The sequence below is a fragment of the Coccinella septempunctata genome, chromosome 2 (assembly GCF_907165205.1).
Source record: "Coccinella septempunctata chromosome 2, icCocSept1.1, whole genome shotgun sequence".
In the NCBI taxonomy this organism is placed as follows: Eukaryota; Metazoa; Arthropoda; class Insecta; order Coleoptera; family Coccinellidae; genus Coccinella; species Coccinella septempunctata.
In genome coordinates, this window is record NC_058190.1 from 33,487,206 (window position 1) to 33,502,829 (window position 15,624).

Sequence of the window (15,624 nt, forward strand, 5' to 3'; positions counted from 1 at the left end):
AACAGAGTTTTATTCATCCAAAGTACCCAATTTCACAAAATTCGCGGGTACCTTTTGATTTTTGAACATCAAATTACTCGAAAACGGCGCATCGTAAGAGAAAATATGAATAATACTTTTATTTCACAAAACGTTCGAATATTCATCAAATAGCGTAAAATTAGTTGGGTTCCTTGAATGTTTGCTATTTTTATGGTACGTAATGGTCATAATGAGAAAACTGGAAGACTTGAGTGATATCTTGTGTTCGAAAAATATCAATCAAATAAATGAAAAACTATATTGTGAAATTCATTTCATTCGATAAAAGCGTTTGTGTATTTTTTTATGGTTTTTCAACAGCCTGTTCACCTTCAAAACCGAGATGATTTGGAAAAAATGGTGAGGGAAAAAATGTGTTTCTTTTGTCCTCAAAAATCTTCTGTGAAAATATTAGTACAAGTCAGAGTCTCACTCTATATAGCAGGCTAGTAGGCCATTTGCACCGTTTCAGTGAACAATAATTAAATTCTTGAACCACGGTTGGACAAAGAATTTCTAATCAAACTAAACGTTGTTTAGGAATTTAATCATCGTTTATTCAGATAGTGCAAGCACCCATAAGAATTTTTCAATTCACTCTCGTAGAAGTACAGCATAACATTGTGATTATTGGAAAAAAAAACTTCGGAAGAAAATACGATTGTAATGTTTTCATGGACACGTCGCGTCACAACGATAGAATGTCCCTTGTCAATTGGCTTGTTGTATTGAAAAACATCGTCCATCCGTCGTGCGAAAGAAGTAAACTCGAAGGGTCACAGTTTCCGCAGAAGATATATCACCGTGGGAATTGTCGCTCGCTCATGGGGCCTTGAAAAGGTTCGATGTCGGGCTCCCTTTATATGTGTTAAACCTCGGTATTGCCTTAACAGTTACCGGTAAATCCTTTTTTTCGCCCGAACGTCATAAAATCGGCAAATTCGCAGGTTTTATGAGTGGAGTAAAACAGGAAGCCCTCCGCGGCTTCCGAACGTTGAGCACAAACTCGAAACTTGGCCAAATCACGACCGACCGAGCGAATTCTATCGATCCGATTCAAGGAGTGTGGGAAATTCGAAGATCTGTTTGATGGAGTGGCGTTTGCACCGAATAAATCTTCACTATAAATTGATTTGGTCGACTGATACTGTCGAATCTAGGCGGATTTTTCATCAGAGCAGATGGATCTATCGATGTGAGTAACCGATAATCCTTGGATGTTCAAGGAAATTTGTCTATTCGTTTCTCACTGAAGAGGATAAGTAGATTATCTTGATTCTTATTCGTCTGCTCTCGATGCATGACGTCAGGGTCGACGAAGAGTCTGAATTGTTTACCATTTTCCGTTACTTATTCCGGGAAAAATCATAAATATAATCTTGAAGATGAGAAAAGAAAGAAAATTATAAATATAAGAAGTATTTTCATAGGAATAAAAAACTACAGACCAATAAGTCTTTTTTCCCACCTTTACAAGTTACTAACAAGAATAATAACAAATCGATTGACAGCAAAATTGAATGCGTACCAGCCAGTAGAACAGTGTCGAGAGGTGGGCATTCTTATCAGCTTTAGACGATGCTAGAATTGACTCTAGGTACTCTGCTCTCATTAGAAATATATATGATGAAGCGACTTTCCACGTAAAAATAGATGAAGACCTAACGACCGAGAAAATAAATCTAGGTAGAGGTGATACTATCTCACCTAAACTTTTCACTCCAGCCTTGGAAAATGTGATAAAAAAGCTAGCTTGGGATCGGAAAGGACTGAAAATCGATGAGGCGTATCTCAGCCATTTGAGATTTGTGGACGACATAGTACTGATAAGTACAGACATCCATTAATTGAAATCAATGTTACACGACCTATTTCTTTTGACTTTTCAGTCAAAAGAAATAGGACTAAAGATGAATCTTGACAAAACGAAAATAATGAGCGATATTCCGGAGGATATTACTATAGATAACACTAGCATTGAGAAGGTGGAACAATATGTATATTTGGGGCATATAGTTAAAAATGAATAAGAAAATCGAATATTTGAAATAGGTAGAAGAATACGCTTAGCATGGGCAGCCTTTGGCATACTGAGTTTCATCTTTAAGGATAAAAATAATCCTCTGCACTTGAAACGCAAAATCTACGACAGCTGTATATTACCAGTGGCAACTTATGGACTAGAAACTATGGCAATAACGGAAAAAGTGGCAGAACAACTGAGAGTAACTCAAAGGGCCATGGAAAAGATAATGCTGGGTATAAGCTTAATTTACATCATGGGTAGAATAGCGAAAGTTAGGTGGCAGTGGGTGACGCATGTTGCAAGGCAGAGTGTTGAGAGGTGGTCACACAAAGTGACGTTTTGAAGACCTCGAGAGACAAAAATAAGCATAGGAAGACAAAGAAAAAGGTGGATCCATTAATCAATGGATGAGAATAGAAAAAGACAGAGAAGCATGGAAAAAACTGGAAGAGGCCTATATCCGACTGAATGAAAGAGGGCTGAAGAAGAAGAAGAAAAAACCAGAATTACAGCCATTAGATCTTGCGTCAGTAAAAGACCAAGACTTACACCCAATGGACAATGAAGTCGGGACTCAGCATCAAAACCACCGGAATGCCGGTCAGAAAAACAAGGCAGGGCGACAGGAAACGGTTCTCCCCTCTGTTTTCCACTCCCAAGGGGTTTGCACGCCGGCCAGGAACTCGTACTCCCAGCATTGGTGGAACTTGAACAGGACCTGGGGTTGTAGCTGAGGTTTCAAGTTGAAGAGGTATGGAGTACTGTCTTCTTTCTGGACTGTATAAACGGCACTTGGCTTACCTGTGGTCACCCTTTGCGTAAGCTATTAGAAAAACGAGTAACCACTAGGGTTACCAACTCTCTGAAGCAACAACCCGGAATAATTTTATGGAATCAATTCCATACTTCAATACTCAAGTATTGAGTGATTGAAAGAAAATGTCAATAATTTTTTGACTTTATATTTACTCAGCTTTGAGGTAGAGTATAAATCTAATATTTGTCGGTGTTTCACCACCAAATCATAAGAGTTTCTATATGAAAAATAGAATTTTTTAGTACTTATGACTTCTTTTACTAAAGAAATACTCATTCGCGGTTTCTTTCCTTGATACATGCTTGTAACATCATGCTTTATACGCGCTCGCAAGATGCTTAGAGAGATAAGACAGGAATGGTAATGGCAAACGTGACAACTTTTTTCAATACAAGAGTGGGATTTCCGAAATTTTCAGATTTTTGGAAAAACCGTAAAAAAATTGCACTCCGGGAGGTCGGTAGTTTAGTCACCATTACCGGAGTCTCTCGGGATATCCGGGAGGGTTGGGAACCCTATAGTAACCTATACCGGACGGATCCGCAGTGAAACGGTGAAAATAGCGGGGCCACGGAAATTGAATCAAACAGCAAGAAATCCCTGCTACAAGACTAACTCAGAGGTCTCGTAAGGCAAAAAAAGAAAGCTATAATGATCACTTGTACTCAAAAAGCAAATATCGAACTATGACTGGCTCGGTAATCAATACAATGTGAATACTAAATACAGACTCAATTTACCGTATAAATCATTAATCAGAATTATTACGGAATGAGTAATTAGCAGAGGATGAATACGACGTAAGAACACAGAACTAATACTCATACATTCGCTACTAAATACAGAATGAATCCACCAGCGGGGTGATACCTCTTTTTGTACCTACCTGCGGGGTGTGGAAAAGGTATGTCCCTCATGTTCCCAAAAATGGATAAAATTCGCATCAATGTAAATTTCTTGACTGTGGCTCATCGCTATTGACGAACAAACACTCGGATATATTCAAGTTCAGGATATTTTTCACGGTGCTATATCGATTTCATAACTGAAATAAGGGAAAAAAACGGTCCGGAATGTTTACGGTTTCCAACGATGTCGAAATCCCGAATTGGAATTTTCAATATAAACTGCGCAAAAAAATTAACGCACATTCTTAAAATCTCAATTTTAATGAAAGTTAACTCTATATTGACTTTATAACTTATTTTTTATGTTCTCTCGGGAAGGTTTTGAACCAAACAAGACACATTAAATGGAAGAAAAATTCAGGATTTCACCGGATCTTATGTGAAAGAAGAGAAATAAACAATTTTCAAAATACTGAAATGCTGATAAGTGATTTAATACTTGGTATTTCCACCCCTTGCGTTAATTACAGCTCGGCAATGACGGTTCATACTCAAAATAAGTGATCTTAAAATGTTCTCATCTAATCCTTTCCAGATTTCTCCGAGTTGGATTCCTAAGTCATTAAGAGTAGCTGGATGATTTTCTGAATTTCTCATCCTTCTATTGAGGTTGTCCCAAACCTGCTCAATCGGGTTGAGATCTGGACTTCTTGCTGGCCATTCCATTCGAGAGACTTCAACCTCTTCAAGGTACTCCTGAACGATGCACGAACGATGGGGTCTGGCATTATCGTCCATAAAAATGAAATTTTCACCAATGTATAGCGCAAATTGCACTACATGCTCTTCAAGAATGTTCCTTATATACTTATCAGCATTCATAGCTCCATTATCAACGACGACTAGGTCTGTGCGAGCAGTCAAAGATATTCCACCCCATACCATAATCGATCCTCCCCCGAAACCAGTAGTATTCAGGAAATTGCACTGAGCATATCTTTCATGTGGACGTCTGTATACAAGGGAACGTCGATCACAATGGTAGAGGCAGAATCTAGACTCATCTGTGAAGAGAACTCTTTCCCAAACGGCCTCTTCCCAATGGATATGCTCTCTCGCAAAATCCAAACGCGCCCTTCGATGGGCTGGGGTAAGAGCTGGGCTTCTTGCCGCGACACGAGGCCTTAAATCATATTATCTGAGGCGATTTCTTATTGTCTGAGTGCTTATTTGCACCTCATGAGTTTGCTCAAGCTGAATTTGAAGGAGGCGAGCGGTTGCAAACCGTTACCTCAAGTAACGTTCTTGAATGGCAGTTGTTACCCGTGGTCTACCCTGTCCTGGTCTTCGGACATTCATACCTGTCTCCCTGAATCGCTGCAACATTCTGGACACACTTGTATGGGAAACTCAAAATCTTTCTGCAATTCTTGTGTATGTCCACCCTTCTTCTCGCAAAACTACCGCTTGGGTACATTCCTCTTGGGTCAAATTGCGTGTTTCGCGTTGCATAGCGATCAAGTGTAGAAAATCAAACGAAAGAGAAACTATTGATCACTAGAATTGATCTGACTTTAGAATGGAGCCAATACATATCATCTTTTTTTATTCCTGCTAGGAAAAAACATCTGTATTGAAGAAAACCGTTGAAAGTGGATAACATATGCATGCATAATTCTGATAAAAATAATTATCATCGAGAACACCTTCAGTTGTAGAATAAATTTGAGATTTCCATAATGTGCGTTAATTTTTTTGCGCAGTGTATGTTAATTAAAACCGAAAACGGGACTCACATGACCGAATCACTCTAAAATAAGGATGAACTTTTAGCAAAAAGAAACTCACCTACACCTAACACAACAAATCAATATTTGTGATAGGCATCAAACGTAATTCAATAGACTAAATTTTGAAACGAATCATCACTGGCTATGGAAAATGAATCGATGGACGTGGAAAGATCATGGTCCAAGCATGATAAACCAGCACAAACCATAACAAAAGGTAAGTGGAATCAAAAAAGATCATTCTGTTTATTTGGTGCGATTACAAGATATTGTGTATTTGAGCTGCTTCCAAAAAACTGAACGATAAACTCAGATGTTTACTGCCAACAACTCGTGAAATTGGGAGAACCAATAAAAGAGAAAGAGCCAGAATTGGCAAATCGCAAAGAACTCTTGTTCTCCTACGACAATGAGAGGCTACACACATCTTTAGCAACACGTACGAAACTATTGGAGCGTGGTTGGAAAGTGATGTTGCATTCCCCATACAGCTCCTCCGAACTTACACCGTCGGATTATCATTTATTTTGATGTTTACAAAACTTCTTAGATGGTGAAAGTTTCAGTAATAACGAGGACCTCAAATCACACTTGGTTGTTTTTGTGGTTGTATACCAGGAATAAAGCAAAAGGCCATCCAATATAATGGAAGATATTCTGCCCACTATAGTAGATACTTTGTATGAACAAAATTGAGTCTCATTTTACATTAAGAAACCGAAATTAATTTCTCGCTAACCTAATTCATTTTATGAAAATTCATTTCATGTTTTCATGTAGGTAGGTATGGTAGGTTCGAAATAAAGAATATATCTACCTTACGAGATCAATCTATCTTTCCCACCCAATATATGCTCAGCAATTTCGATTTCATCAGAGCTATTTCTCCAGAGCTCTCTGCCTCTCTGTAAACATGTAAATCTACATATAAGAGTTGACCAAACGCTGTATGCGAAATATGCAAAGTTGCGAACTACTGCCCGACTAGAGAAAAATGGTCAAAGCGTTCGCTTGGGAGACAATTTCCAGATCCTCTGAAATTTCGCTCTATCAAGTTCAGGGAGAGAGGGCTTTGATATTGCATTCCGAAGGACAAATGGGGTCAGCCTTTAGTAGAGCTCATTGTTCGGAAAGAATGGAGAATAATTCCCAAAGTTTCACTCGACTTTCGATGCAATCTTTTATGATTTCTTTCTCTCATTATTTTCACAAGGGGGTTCCCTTACTAACAGAAAGGACACTTGATACAATCACTGCCAAAAACTGTATTGTCGGAGATCGTCCTTGGAAATATAGGATGTGACTGAAAGAAGTGAAGATTCTTTCCTAACCGTCATGGAATCGTTCATGAATTAAATTTATTTTTCATTCGTAAGTATCTCGTTCGTAACTGTTTGTTTTGTATAACCAAAATTTTCGTTTGTTCCTACTCCAAGGATAATAGTAGAAAAATATCGCATTCCGCTGGGTGCTCATTTCACAGGCATCAATTATTATATGACTTTGCCTAGCATGTTGTTTAACCAGTAGATGTTTTTCGCATTAAAAAGAGCATCTTCGTGTGAGTGAAAGGTGAAATAATTATGGATTTCCATCGAGTTAATATGTATTAACCCTTGGAATTGAATAGTCGAAGTTATAATAGGCCACATCAATTCAATATTGACGGGCATCAACCTTACGATTTCTAGCGTAAAATTCGTTGTTTTTTCACAAAAGAATTATTCCATATATTAGCACATTATTATCATTTGCTACACCTTCACTGAGTTCCCCGAGAAGATACTTTCAAATTTATTCAAAACTTTAAGGAGATACCTCAGTCCTGTTCCAGTTCAATTTCTCAAACTTTGAGTAGTACCACGCATTCTTTATAAGGAATTATAGAATTTTTCGAAATTCCAAATTCAAATTGATATTTTTACCCTGAACGCTTGAAATGAAAATTACTCAATCCGGCCCTTGAACATTGAAATAATTGATATTCAATAAATTCCTTCGATATGTTTGGCTTTGCTGATGGGCTCAGTTTCCCATGAATTCCGAAAACCACCCTGTACTTTTATGGGGAAAGCCAAAAATTATTTTTTTAAAAGTTAATCTGTTCTCAGCTAGTCCTACTCTATCTCTGATAAGATTATGTGCAGTTACTCACGGGACACTCAGTACAGTAACTAAAGAGTTACTAACGATGCAATATAATTTCTTTTATTTTCGAAAATGTGAGTGCTTATTTTACAGACAATAGTACTAATATACAGGATGTGCAAAATTCGTTGTCTACTGAGAGGATCTCGAGAACTATAGCAGCTAGAAGAAAACGGATGACACATTTCCTATAGCTCTTCTTCGGAGAAACAAAGAATGGTGAAAACCGCAGCCTGCTACGATACTTCGTTTTTGAGTACGACAATTTCATAATGTTCTCATAACTTTTTTATCTTTGAAGTTACAAATCTGAAACTTGAACCTTCTACAGGCACTTTTTCACGTAGAATCCACTGACGAGATCAAATATTTTTTCATTTCGAATCATTAGGTGAACTTTCATTTTTTTAAATGCAAACTTGGAAAAAATCTTAATCTTTTGTCAGTAGATTCTACGTATGAAAGTGCCTAAGAAGGTTCAAGTTTCAGATCTGTAATGTCAAAGACAAAAAAGTTATGAGAACTTTTCGGAATCGTCAAAATCTCAATTTTTGTTTATAACTCGAAATCTAAAAATGATAGGCCGATTCTGTTTTCAGATTTGGATTAGTCAGGAAAAAAGAACTAGAGAATGTGTAATCCGTTTTCTTCTAGCTGCTATATAATTCTCGTGATCCCCTGAGTAGACAACGAATTTTGCCCACCCTGTACAACTTTGTTGTGCCTTGCAAATCCTGGTATCAGTTTGAAATATTTTAATAGTGTAGAAGGGACACTCCATGCATTACTGTTCATACTTTTTCAAACGTCTAAATGGTGATTCAACAATAAATTGAAATTGACGAGGGAGGATTTTTTAAATCTTTGGCTCCTTTTTGTGTTCCCAACTGATATTTAAATTCTGGTCGATTACTCAGCATTGTCCGTCAACATTGATGTATTATACTTCATTTACGTTGTATTATGTTTCTCTATCTATACTTCATTCAAATTTATTTTAGCAGTCGGTTGGCCATGAAATAATTTTCTCAAGTTTTTGTAACTAGAACGAAGTTAGGTTGGCACTTATGAAATGTCGTTAATGTCATAACGCCGTTGCCACAACTAATATCAATTTTTATTACGAAAATGCCGAAAGTGATTGAAAAAAGAGACAGGATTTCAGGAAGTGCTATTTAGAATTCAGGTCCGCTCATTGAAATAGTCATACCCTGATATTCTAAAATCCACAATACGTCAGACGGTAGCGAACATATTCAATGTAAGAGAATTTATATAATGTTTCATCTGAATCTAAACGACATATATTTCAGCTGGATATTTCCACAATCAGAAAGATTGTGAATGAAGAGGTTGACAAAGAATTTCCTTCTATTGGGAGACCCAAAAAAGTGGTGGCATTTGAGAATTTTATGTTTGAGTGAATTAATGCGAAAAGTTTACTTTCGATTTTCGATAAATGTCATCGGAGGATAAGTTCCCTTAAATGGATTTTTCTATTTTCCATTTGACTTGTCCTATACAATGTGAATGTCTTAAGATACTAATAAATACCCATAACTATAATTATTACATCAATGTATTAAGATGAATAGCCACAAATACGCGCAAGTTGCCCTGTCACTTGTTTATTCATGTGAAATTTTTGTTCAAAGGTGAAGTTCATCTTAACTTGAAACTTCCTTCAATTCCTTTTACTTCCATTGATGCAAGATGATTTTTGTTGAAGAATTTAACATTCTTGTAATTATCTGTTAATTCCTTCGGGAGATACCCATTCCCAACCACTGCATCATATGCATTTCATCTTCGAGTTATTATTTTTAAAATCTACAAATGATGTAAGCCAAAGAAGATAACGAACATTAACTCTCCTCAAGCTAGTGCATATTATGATATACTGATCTCTTGTATTTTCCATGCAAATAACTGGATTTGGTATGCCTTCAATCAGTTTGTATAAACTTCAATTATGTTCGTCACATATTTTCCGAAGAGACTCTACATTGTGATGAAATACGTAATAACAGAAACTTTTACGTAGAACGGGCAACATAGCGTTGATTTAAAACCCAAAAATGTTTTGACAAGCTTCATAACCCCACATTTTCGTACTATACAGAATACAGAGTGAAATGTGTCAAATTTCCATGGCCAACCGACTGCTAAAATAAAAGTGAATGAAGTATAGTTTTCAACATTGATCTGCCGGTTTTGACGTCATACCACTACTGAAATGAGTAAAGGGTCGTTTTTTCAGCGGTAGTTGTAGTTACAGTTCATAGTGAGGTAAAAAACGGAACCGAAAGCATGAAAATGAGCAATCTGGACTGGATATGAATCGATATATTCCGATTGTCATGAAGAATTTCCTTGGAAATTATTCCCATCCCTGTCGCCCTCGCAACCTTATTCCAATAATACAGTCCGATGAGCAAATATAGATAGGAATTGGTCGACGAGTTATAAATGCCCCGGAACATTGGGAGTCCAATCGTGGTCCACGCAGAATATTCATCCAGCTCCCATAGCTGATTAAACCGATTCATATTTCGTAATGCAGACGCTTTTTTGTCAGCCGAAACCGTTTATCTTTGCCGACTGATTGAGTCGCGGTTCTGAAATCCGGTGAAATTGCTTTGTCACTCGCTGAATGCCGGTCGGAGGCTGATGGGAGGGCAGAATGGCCGAAAAAATGCCATTTTCGTGGATTCGAAGGACAGGCAGACGAAATTGGGTTTCAGGAAGTGAAATTTTATATTTCGTGGTTTTACCTCCAAGCATAAAAAAAATCACCGATCCTGAAAAGATTTATGGGATGAAATTGATTGTAATATGCAAAAAAAAAGAAGTGTTCTATTGTTTTTCACTCATGCGCTTGGAATTCATCAATACAATTACCAAACTCTGAAAGTAGCGCTTATAGAGATCTTCTTTAAAGTTTACGAGGATGTAATGATATCTAGTTAGCCTAGACCAGTTCCATGCATAAAAAAATATTGCGTTACCATAACAACGAACAATCACTCATCAGAAGTATCAGTGTGAAGTTTTAGGTCAAAAAAGTAAACCAGAGTTACGCAATAAATTAAAAGAAAGAAGATGTCCACCGAAATTGTGAAAATCGAAAAATTGGAGTATAGAGCCATCATCATGTACCTGCATTCAAAAGGGTTAAGAGGTAAGCAGATTAACAAAGATATGCTTAATACCCTTGTTGATCAATGTCCTTCGTATGCGCCTGGAAAAATTGGACTGCAAGCTTCAGAAGAGGTAAATTTTCCATTGAAGATGATGACCGATCGGGAAGGCCAGTTTCTGTGTCAGTCCCCGAAAATATCGATGCAGTTCATGACATAATTTTATCAGATTATCAAATCTCATGTTGTCATGCCATAAATTAAAAGAAAGCAGATGTCACCGAAATTATGAAAATCGAAGAATTGGAGTATCGAGCCATCATCAAGTACCTGTATTTGAAAGGGTTAAGAGGTAAGCAGATTTACGAAGATATGCTTAATACTGGTGATCAACGTTGTTCGTATGCGACCGTGAAAAATTTGATTGAAAGCTTCAAAAGAGGTTAATTTTCCATTGAAAATGATGACCGATCAGGGGCCAGTTTCTGTGGCAGTCCCCGAAAATATCGATGCAGTTCAGGACATGATTTTATCAGACCGTCGAATTGGGCTAAAACGGATATCTGAAGCACTGAATATTTCATACGAAGGCATTCATCATATAGTCAATTTGGACCTGAGAAAAATTGCTGCAAAATGGATCGGCATGCAACGGTAGAAGCATTGCGTTCGATCTGTGCTCGATTTGAAAACAATGTAGACTTCTTAAACCGAATTGTTACTATGGATGAGACTTGGGTACATTTCTACGATCCAGAAACAAATAAACAATCGATGGAATGGTGTCGCCATTGGTTCTCCGAGACCTAAGAAGTTTCTTGTCCAAAAATCTGCTGGAAAAGTTCTTGCTTCAGTTTTTTGGGATTGCCATGGAGTAATCAATCATGATTGCTTTTTTTAATAAGGGTAGAACAATAACCATATATTACTATTTGACATTACTGACCACTCTACGGGAAAAAATTAAAGAGACAAGACGCGGAAAGCTATCCAAGGTGTTTTGTATTTGCAGGACAACGCCCCTGCATACAAATCTTATGTTGCCATGCAAAAAATTCGTGATTTAGGGTTTGAATTACATCCCCCTTATTCACCAGACTTGGCTCCATCCGACTATCATCCCTTTCCTCAACTGAAACAAAGTTTTTTAAAGGTCGTAAATTTTCTTCCAACTAGGAGGTAATAAAAGCTGTGTAGGTCTGGTTTGCAGAGCAAGAAGAAACATTTTTTTTAAAGGTCTAGAGACGTTGCAGGTTCGCCGTTATAAATGTATCCAATTAATAGGATAATATGTTGAGTAATAAAATATTTTGACATTGAAATTTTGTTTGGTTCTATAGCAGGCTTAGAATTTTTCAATATATCCTCGTATTTAGGTTATGTTTACAAAAGCTACACGTTCAGTAAACAAGGCAAATCAACGTCTAATCACAGAGTTGAGAAACAAGTTGTCTAGCAATACAACTCATACCCCAATGAAAATGGAATGAATTGAAGGCCTCTTCATTCGAAATCTGACAGTTTGAACTCTGATAGGGTCAAATGAGACCGAAACCATGGCCAGCATCTACTCTTGCTCGACGGAATGGAATTTTTTTCAATACTTTGAGTGTTGGTGATTTGTGAGTTCGTTTTAGATCCTTACATTATTTTGTTGATCAAATATCGGCCGGTGTTAAGCATTCGAATTAATTTTCTCTTGAAGACGTTAACCAGTTTGGGTATCTAGTTAAGACTGATTTTATTCAAACTTTTTTTATGCAGTTAAGATTCAGTGGACAGTAGAAATAGGAGGATTATACTTCACGCTTGCTCTTGCGTAGAAAATCGCATTTACAATTGTAAAAGAAAGGGCTCAACACTTGCGAAACCAACTCTAATACGTGATAATTCATGGTAAACAGCCGGTCGGGGAGGTTGTCCTGTTGGTTTTCGGGAATTTATGAATCGCATTCATTGTGCGACGATGTAAACTGAAAATGAATGGGTTGACAAGTAAATTTGTTTTTTATTATTCCTCCACCGATGTTTTCAGTTGGAAAACCGAGATTTCACTAGAGCAATGATGAATGTTGAAAAATGACGTGAACACTTAATTTAAAGGGTGATTGATAATGAATGACCCCCTGTTTAACTTTTTTGTGCCAATGTGTAAAAAAAAGTTCCTCGAAAAAGTTTAATCACCAGAAATGGATATAAAAAAAAATTATCATTCATACAGGATGTTTCGGAAAGCCTGCCCGTGATCCTTCTCTCATTTTGAATGAGTGTCACATCTTTTCATTATTCTGAATATTCTGAATACCTTTCTTTCTTGACTTTGATCGATCGACGATTTAAAAGTCACTTGATTTTCAGAATAAAATACATGAAACTTTTTGAATCCCGAATATATTGAAGAAATGGTGATTGGAAATCATTGAATAGTTGTTTGTAGATCATAATTTGATATAAGAATGATATTTCAAATGCTCATAAGTAGTTGGATTATCGGTTGAAAACAAATCGTTGTGGATCCGTTAATCAACCTCTGATTCCACGATCAAGCTTTTAAACCAGACATTAATATAATGGTATTGTCCCCCTTTCTGCTCATATTCTACAAATATTGAACAACTGGTCTTATTAGTTCAAAATCTGACTTTTTCTTAAGTTTTTAAAAAAGCATTTTCGCTTAGGATTATAATATTCTTTCCCGTAAAGTTCCTGAATTTCTTGCTTTTCATTTTAGAAATATAGTAATTTCCATACTTAAGATATTGAAGCATGCGTTTTATTTAATAAGTTCATTTGCACAATATTCAACTACTGGACAAAGGAATGATTTGAACTAGTTGAACAAATTTGTCGAATAATTATTTCATTTTTGAATACTTTTGTCGATATTTTTTTATATACCCAACATTGGGTCCAACAGGATCAATAAATATTATTTTTATTATATTATGTCGAACCTAGGTATCAGATAGATACCTTCAAAATTTACAGGAGAATGAGGAAATGAAAAATAAGGTACCAACGAATTTGAGGTAGACTTAACCTTGAATTTAACTTGTTTCTGTTATTTAGGTATGTAGCACGTGACAATAGAAATCTCAGAAATGAACAAGCCTCAGGCCTTCATTGTGTAGGCTAACTTATGCCCTAATCCGGTTTTTGGTCAATCGAAAAAAGGAAAAACTTGAGATTTTGAGGTTTGTTTATGCATTTCCTTCACTTCAACTTATACGGAAGCGTATCATAGATATGTTTCACATCCAGAAAATTTCTGTAAAAATTTACTGGCCATCAAAAACAAGGAAAACAAGGCCTTTCTTGAATTTACTGGAGCAAACGGCATTATCGAAGTTTTGAAATTCGTTTGTGGTCTAAAGCCCCCTTTTTGTCTCTGTTATCAGAGATCATTGCCTTTTTCAGCCATTTTGGGTTGAAAATTAGAGAATTGATTTAGTTATTTTGAGATTATTTACTTGAATTCAAAAAACTTCTTGTATGCGAATTACTTTCGAAAACTTTATTGTGAATACAAATTTATGTTATATACCTAACATTTTACCTTTCTTGTTTATTTCTGTTATTTGTTATTTTTATCATTTTGAGCATTATCTGCTCAATGTTCAATTGCAATAATTTTGACTTTTTTAGTTACTAAATTTTAGTATGAGTTGAATTTGTGTGATTTTATTTCCTCGACCCAATTTCATCACCCAGTTGCATAAGAGTATAGTCTTTTTGTACCTTTCATCTTCTAGTCATATTTGTTTTGTCCATTGGTTGTTTTTCCTACGTTATTCTATACGTGTTCTCTTCCTACAGAGTGTTTTCTTGATTTTTACTTCATTCATTTGATGAGGTTTTTACTGACTCGGAACATGTTGTGCAATTCAAAAGCATCTAAGTCTGTATCCGGTACAATTCAACCTTATATGAGCTGTATTCGGGTTCGAATTTCGGACAGTCCGAGAATGTTTCTAGAACTGCGCAGAGGATTCGATACTAGGGCGCAGCAGTTCTGCGCAGTTCTAGAACAATTCTCGGACTGTCCGAAATTCGAACCCGAATACAGCCATGGATTGCCCAGATATTAGGACATTTCATTCGAATTGGTTTTGCTAGTCCGATTAGGATAGTAACATTATTTGTTGATTTTATATCAGAGGTTATCAAGTGTCTGAATTGATTTGAGTTATAATAGGATAGTCACCATGTATCTTCATAAAATTCAAGAAATAACAGATGCATTAGTTGATCCTAGTCATGATCTCGCATAATATACTACGTCAAATAAAAAATATTGGATTTTCAGCAAGGGAGGACGCATAAAAAAAGAGTGAATTCAATATTTATTACAACCTGAAATACCTGAATAACCTAAATTTTTTGGAGTACTTATAATATAAGAAAAGGAGAAATAGTTTTAGTTTGATTCCTTCCTGCCGTCCCTGACAAGCCGCCACTAGGTCAATGGCAACTGAAGTATCGTGTCTCAAACAACCTGTAACTCGTGTTTAATACGTCCACTGTATGAATTATTCAGTACGAAAACTCAACTTGACGAACTGGTGTATCTGACACATCCCATGTTTTTCACCCTCGCCAATTCGGAACCATTGAAAATCTTTCATAAACGAGCCGTAAATTCAATCAATTTTCATCATAATCGATTGTTAGAGTCATGAACGCTAACCAACAAAAGAGTCACTTGTACCTTATTGACATGAAGCAATTTATCATCGCTAATGACTACGAGGTAGGGGTAGGTATGGGTGTATTGTTTTCCGCCATTGTACCGTTTGCTGATCATAAAGCACTTCCAGGCTACCCGCATATTTCG

At 36.5% G+C, this 15,624-nt stretch overlaps 1 protein-coding gene across 4 annotated transcripts in view; it reads right to left on the reverse strand.

Annotated features, from left to right (window-relative positions):
- Positions 1 to 15,624, reverse strand: part of LOC123308564 (nephrin-like) — a 508,306-nt gene that overhangs the window by 134,139 nt on the left and 358,543 nt on the right. The gene's annotated exons all lie outside the window — the stretch shown is intronic.